At 44.1% G+C, this 7,077-nt stretch overlaps 4 non-coding genes across 4 annotated transcripts; all 4 read left to right on the forward strand.

The window, feature by feature from the left end:
- The first annotated feature begins 988 nt into the window (after nt 1-988).
- Nucleotides 989-1,061, forward strand: TRNAM-CAU (transfer RNA methionine (anticodon CAU)). The gene has a single exon. It is a non-coding gene; the product is annotated as a tRNA-Met (tRNA).
- A 1,482-nt stretch (nt 1,062-2,543) lies between these two features.
- TRNAM-CAU (transfer RNA methionine (anticodon CAU)) lies at nt 2,544-2,616 on the forward strand. Its single transcript has one exon. It is a non-coding gene; the product is annotated as a tRNA-Met (tRNA).
- A 1,482-nt stretch (nt 2,617-4,098) lies between these two features.
- TRNAM-CAU (transfer RNA methionine (anticodon CAU)) lies at nt 4,099-4,171 on the forward strand. Its single transcript has one exon. It is a non-coding gene; the product is annotated as a tRNA-Met (tRNA).
- A 1,482-nt stretch (nt 4,172-5,653) lies between these two features.
- TRNAM-CAU (transfer RNA methionine (anticodon CAU)) lies at nt 5,654-5,726 on the forward strand. Its single transcript has one exon. It is a non-coding gene; the product is annotated as a tRNA-Met (tRNA).
- Nucleotides 5,727-7,077: the final 1,351 nt, after the last annotated feature.

Below are 7,077 nucleotides of genomic sequence, written 5' to 3' on the forward strand. Positions count from 1 at the left end.
AGTATCTTTCAGCGCTGTAATTATCTCTCGCTCAAGAAAGGTTGTGGGGGTGGGGATCAGGAGCAGATCGATGAAAATCATGAACATTACCTGCAGCTCCCTCTCAAAGTCACCAGTTCTTAGAGCACACTGTAAGGTACGTCTTATCACCCCAAAGGAGGATTTCAGACCAAAGTTCATGTTCTGTCTTGGCTTGGGGATAAGCAGGGGTGCTCCAAATTTCAATTTTACAGAAAGGAAAGGAACTTTGATACAAAGACCTTGGGCAGCATTGGTGGCAAATGGATGGCTGCGCGGAACCATGAAAGAAATGACAGAAAGTTATGGGAGTCATTACTAAGCACCCAGCATCAAGAACGTGCATTTTGGATGCATTTTCAAAAGGAAAGAGAACGGAAAAATCTGTAGATTGAAGGTGATTGAGATAAACAAAATATTCCGTTTTTCTAAAAGCTACTGTAAAGAGTCTTTGGTTTAGAAGAAGAACCCTTACCAATGATCAAGAGAGATGCGACAGATTTCTATCATCAAAGCATTATGGTTGTCAAGATGAATCATCACTTTGATGTCTTCAACAAGTAGGATTCTTTTGATCTATAATCATCAAAAATGAGATAGCCCCATTTCATGGGATTTTTCAAGGCAAACGTCTGACAGATTAAGCGGGGTCCTCATCCCGGTTGGAGGACATATCTCTTCCTTCATCATGATGCCAGCCTAGCTTTCTGCCCAAAATCCAAGGTAAGCATGGCAAAAGTCTGGAGATGCCGGGGATTGAACCCGGGGCCTCATACATGCAAAGCATGCGCTCTACCACTGAGCTACATCCCCACTTCTGCAAGATTTGACTGTATGATTGGAAACCCTGCATTGAACCGACGGCCACATCACCCCATTCGACTCTGCAGTATACAATGTCAGTCAGGAAAATCCTTCAGCCTTGTACCTGGATGATCTTCATGGTCTTATGTACAGATGCCTATATACAGCCTTCTTAGCGCAGTAGGCAGCGCGTCAGTCTCATAATCTGAAGGTCCTGAGTTCGATCCTCAGAGAGGGCATTTATTTCCTTCTTTTGGAATGCAAAATTCTCCGATTTTCTTGAAATGCGCAAACTATGCCTAGTTCAAAGATTTTTCCAAAGCAAATGTCTGACTATTTAAGTGGGGCTCTCACCCCAACTGCATGACAAACTTCTTCTTTCTGCATGATGGCAGGCTAGCCTTCTGGAAAAAAGCCAAGATAAGGAACAGAGGCTCCTGGAGATGCCGGGGATTGAACCCGGGACCTCATACATGCAAAACATGCGCTCTACCACTGAGCTACATCCCCACTTTTGCACTCGAGCTGTTTGATGGATGCAAGGAATCCCTGAAACCCAGGGACTGCAAAGTCTCGATCATAATCAATGGAAGGTATTGTTTGAATAAAAGTGAAAGATATGGAAATCGAAGCACAAAATCCTTCGAGCCTGATTTGAACCAGCGACCTAAGGATGTCTGACTTTATGCTACAGTCCTCCGCTCTACCAACTGAGCTATCGAAGGAGTGGCTGAAGTATCTTTCAGCGCTGTAATTATCTCTCGCTCAAGAAAGGTTGTGGGGGTGGGGATCAGGAGCAGATCGATGAAAATCATTAACATTACCTGCAGCTCCCTCTCAAAGTCACCAGTTCTTAGAGCACACTGTAAGGTACGTCTTATCACCCCAAAGGAGGATTTCAGACCAAAGTTCATGTTCTGTCTTGGCTTGGGGATAAGCAGGGGTGCTCCAAATTTCAATTTTACAGAAAGGAAAGGAACTTTGATACAAAGACCTTGGGCAGCATTGGTGGCAAATGGATGGCTGCGCGGAACCATGAAAGAAATGACAGAAAGTTATGGGAGTCATTACTAAGCACCCAGCATCAAGAACGTGCATTTTGGATGCATTTTCAAAAGGAAAGAGAACGGAAAAATCTGTAGATTGAAGGTGATTGAGATAAACAAAATATTCCGTTTTTCTAAAAGCTACTGTAAAGAGTCTTTGGTTTAGAAGAAGAACCCTTACCAATGATCAAGAGAGATGCGACAGATTTCTATCATCAAAGCATTATGGTTGTCAAGATGAATCATCACTTTGATGTCTTCAACAAGTAGGATTCTTTTGATCTATAATCATCAAAAATGAGATAGCCCCATTTCATGGGATTTTTCAAGGCAAACGTCTGACAGATTAAGCGGGTCCTCTTCCCGGTTGGAGGACATATCTCTTCCTTCATCATGATGCCAGCCTAGCTTTCTGCCCAAAATCCAAGGTAAGCATGGCAAAAGTCTGGAGATGCCGGGGATTGAACCCGGGGCCTCATACATGCAAAGCATGCGCTCTACCACTGAGCTACATCCCCACTTCTGCAAGATTTGACTGTATGATTGGAAACCCTGCATTGAACCGACGGCCACATCCCCCCATTCGACTCTGCAGTATACAATGTCAGTCAGGAAAATCCTTCAGCCTTGTACCTGGATGATCTTCATGGTCTTATGTACAGATGCCTATATACAGCCTTCTTAGCGCAGTAGGCAGCGCGTCAGTCTCATAATCTGAAGGTCCTGAGTTCGATCCTCAGAGAGGGCATTTATTTCCTTCTTTTGGAATGCAAAATTCTCCGATTTTCTTGAAATGCGCAAACTATGCCTAGTTCAAAGATTTTTCCAAAGCAAATGTCTGACTATTTAAGTGGGGCTCTCACCCCAACTGCATGACAAACTTCTTCTTTCTGCATGATGGCAGGCTAGCCTTCTGGAAAAAAGCCAAGATAAGGAACAGAGGCTCCTGGAGATGCCGGGGATTGAACCCGGGACCTCATACATGCGAAGCATGCGCTCTACCACTGAGCTACATCCCCACTTTTGCACTCGAGCTGTTTGATGGATGCAAGGAGTCCCTGAAACCCAGGGACTGCAAAGTCTCGATCATAATCAATGGAAGGTATTGTTTGAATAAAAGTGAAAGATATGGAAATCGAAGCACAAAATCCTTCGAGCCAGATTTGAACCAGCGACCTAAGGATGTCTGACTTTATGCTACAGTCCTCCGCTCTACCAACTGAGCTATCGAAGGAGTGGCTGAAGTATCTTTCAGCGCTGTAATTATCTCTCGCTCAAGAAAGGTTGTGGGGGTGGGGATCAGGAGCAGATCGATGAAAATCATGAACATTACCTGCAGCTCCCTCTCAAAGTCACCAGTTCTTAGAGCACACTGTAAGGTACGTCTTATCACCCCAAAGGAGGATTTCAGACCAAAGTTCATGTTCTGTCTTGGCTTGGGGATAAGCAGGGGTGCTCCAAATTTCAATTTTACAGAAAGGAAAGGAACTTTGATACAAAGACCTTGGGCAGCATTGGTGGCAAATGGATGGCTGCGCGGAACCATGAAAGAATGACAGAAAGTTATGGGAGTCATTACTAAGCACCCAGCATCAAGAACGTGCATTTTGGATGCATTTTCAAAAGGAAAGAGAACGGAAAAATCTGTAGATTGAAGGTGATTGAGATAAACAAAATATTCCGTTTTTCTAAAAGCTACTGTAAAGAGTCTTTGGTTTAGAAGAAGAACCCTTACCAATGATCAAGAGAGATGCGACAGATTTCTATCATCAAAGCATTATGGTTGTCAAGATGAATCATCACTTTGATGTCTTCAACAAGTAGGATTCTTTTGATCTATAATCATCAAAAATGAGATAGCCCCATTTCATGGGATTTTTCAAGGCAAACGTCTGACAGATTAAGCGGGGTCCTCATCCCGGTTGGAGGACATATCTCTTCCTTCATCATGATGCCAGCCTAGCTTTCTGCCCAAAATCCAAGGTAAGCATGGCAAAAGTCTGGAGATGCCGGGGATTGAACCCGGGGCCTCATACATGCAAAGCATGCGCTCTACCACTGAGCTACATCCCCACTTCTGCAAGATTTGACTGTATGATTGGAAACCCTGCATTGAACCGACGGCCACATCACCCCATTCGACTCTGCAGTATACAATGTCAGTCAGGAAAATCCTTCAGCCTTGTACCTGGATGATCTTCATGGTCTTATGTACAGATGCCTATATACAGCCTTCTTAGCGCAGTAGGCAGCGCGTCAGTCTCATAATCTGAAGGTCCTGAGTTCGATCCTCAGAGAGGGCATTTATTTCCTTCTTTTGGAATGCAAAATTCTCCGATTTTCTTGAAATGCGCAAACTATGCCTAGTTCAAAGATTTTTCCAAAGCAAATGTCTGACTATTTAAGTGGGGCTCTCACCCCAACTGCATGACAAACTTCTTCTTTCTGCATGATGGCAGGCTAGCCTTCTGGAAAAAAGCCAAGATAAGGAACAGAGGCTCCTGGAGATGCCAGGGATTGAACCCGGGACCTCATACATGCGAAGCATGCGCTCTACCACTGAGCTACATCCCCACTTTTGCACTCGAGCTGTTTGATGGATGCAAGGAGTCCCTGAAACCCAGGGACTGCAAAGTCTCGATCATAATCAATGGAAGGTATTGTTTGAATAAAAGTGAAAGATATGGAAATCGAAGCACAAAATCCTTCGAGCCAGATTTGAACCAGCGACCTAAGGATGTCTGACTTTATGCTACAGTCCTCCGCTCTACCAACTGAGCTATCGAAGGAGTGGCTGAAGTATCTTTCAGCGCTGTAATTATCTCTCGCTCAAGAAAGGTTGTGGGGGTGGGGATCAGGAGCAGATCGATGAAAATCATGAACATTACCTGCAGCTCCCTCTCAAAGTCACCAGTTCTTAGAGCACACTGTAAGGTACGTCTTATCACCCCAAAGGAGGATTTCAGACCAAAGTTCATGTTCTGTCTTGGCTTGGGGATAAGCAGGGGTGCTCCAAATTTCAATTTTACAGAAAGGAAAGGAACTTTGATACAAAGACCTTGGGCAGCATTGGTGGCAAATGGATGGCTGCGCGGAACCATGAAAGAAATGACAGAAAGTTATGGGAGTCATTACTAAGCACCCAGCATCAAGAACGTGCATTTTGGATGCATTTTCAAAAGGAAAGAGAACGGAAAAATCTGTAGATTGAAGGTGATTGAGATAAACAAAATATTCCGTTTTTCTAAAAGCTACTGTAAAGAGTCTTTGGTTTAGAAGAAGAACCCTTACCAATGATCAAGAGAGATGCGACAGATTTCTATCATCAAAGCATTATGGTTGTCAAGATGAATCATCACTTTGATGTCTTCAACAAGTAGGATTCTTTTGATCTATAATCATCAAAAATGAGATAGCCCCATTTCATGGGATTTTTCAAGGCAAACGTCTGACAGATTAAGCGGGTCCTCTTCCCGGTTGGAGGACATATCTCTTCCTTCATCATGATGCCAGCCTAGCTTTCTGCCCAAAATCCAAGGTAAGCATGGCAAAAGTCTGGAGATGCCGGGGATTGAACCCGGGGCCTCATACATGCAAAGCATGCGCTCTACCACTGAGCTACATCCCCACTTCTGCAAGATTTGACTGTATGATTGGAAACCCTGCATTGAACCGACGGCCACATCACCCCATTCGACTCTGCAGTATACAATGTCAGTCAGGAAAATCCTTCAGCCTTGTACCTGGATGATCTTCATGGTCTTATGTACAGATGCCTATATACAGCCTTCTTAGCGCAGTAGGCAGCGCGTCAGTCTCATAATCTGAAGGTCCTGAGTTCGATCCTCAGAGAGGGCATTTATTTCCTTCTTTTGGAATGCAAAATTCTCCGATTTTCTTGAAATGCGCAAACTATGCCTAGTTCAAAGATTTTTCCAAAGCAAATGTCTGACTATTTAAGTGGGGCTCTCACCCCAACTGCATGACAAACTTCTTCTTTCTGCATGATGGCAGGCTAGCCTTCTGGAAAAAAGCCAAGATAAGGAACAGAGGCTCCTGGAGATGCCGGGGATTGAACCCGGGACCTCATACATGCGAAGCATGCGCTCTACCACTGAGCTACATCCCCACTTTTGCACTCGAGCTGTTTGATGGATGCAAGGAGTCCCTGAAACCCAGGGACTGCAAAGTCTCGATCATAATCAATGGAAGGTATTGTTTGAATAAAAGTGAAAGATATGGAAATCGAAGCACAAAATCCTTCGAGCCAGATTTGAAACAGCGACCTAAGGATGTCTGACTTTATGCTACAGTCCTCCGCTCTACCAACTGAGCTATCGAAGGAGTGGCTGAAGTATCTTTCAGCGCTGTAATTATCTCTCGCTCAAGAAAGGTTGTGGGGGTGGGGATCAGGAGCAGATCGATGAAAATCATGAACATTACCTGCAGCTCCCTCTCAAAGTCACCAGTTCTTAGAGCACACTGTAAGGTACGTCTTATCACCCCAAAGGAGGATTTCAGACCAAAGTTCATGTTCTGTCTTGGCTTGGGGATAAACAGGGGTGCTCCAAATTTCAATTTTACAGAAAGGAAAGGAACTTTGATACAAAGACCTTGGGCAGCATTGGTGGCAAATGGATGGCTGCGCGGAACCATGAAAGAAATGACAGAAAGTTATGGGAGTCATTACTAAGCACCCAGCATCAAGAACGTGCATTTTGGATGCATTTTCAAAAGGAAAGAGAACGGAAAAATCTGTAGATTGAAGGTGATTGAGATAAACAAAATATTCCGTTTTTCTAAAAGCTACTGTAAAGAGTCTTTGGTTTAGAAGAAGAACCCTTACCAATGATCAAGAGAGATGCGACAGATTTCTATCATCAAAGCATTATGGTTGTCAAGATGAATCATCACTTTGATGTCTTCAACAAGTAGGATTCTTTTGATCTATAATCATCAAAAATGAGATAGCCCCATTTCATGGGATTTTTCAAGGCAAACGTCTGACAGATTAAGCGGGGTCCTCTTCCCGGTTGGAGGACATATCTCTTCCTTCATCATGATGCCAGCCTAGCTTTCTGCCCAAAATCCAAGGTAAGCATGGCAAAAGTCTGGAGATGCCGGGGATTGAACCCGGGGCCTCATACATGCAAAGCATGCGCTCTACCACTGAGCTACATCCCCACTTCTGCAAGATTTGACTGTATGA

The sequence above is a fragment of the Triturus cristatus genome, chromosome 4_1, assembly GCF_964204655.1.
Source record: "Triturus cristatus chromosome 4_1, aTriCri1.1, whole genome shotgun sequence".
Classification (NCBI taxonomy): domain Eukaryota; kingdom Metazoa; phylum Chordata; class Amphibia; order Caudata; family Salamandridae; genus Triturus; species Triturus cristatus.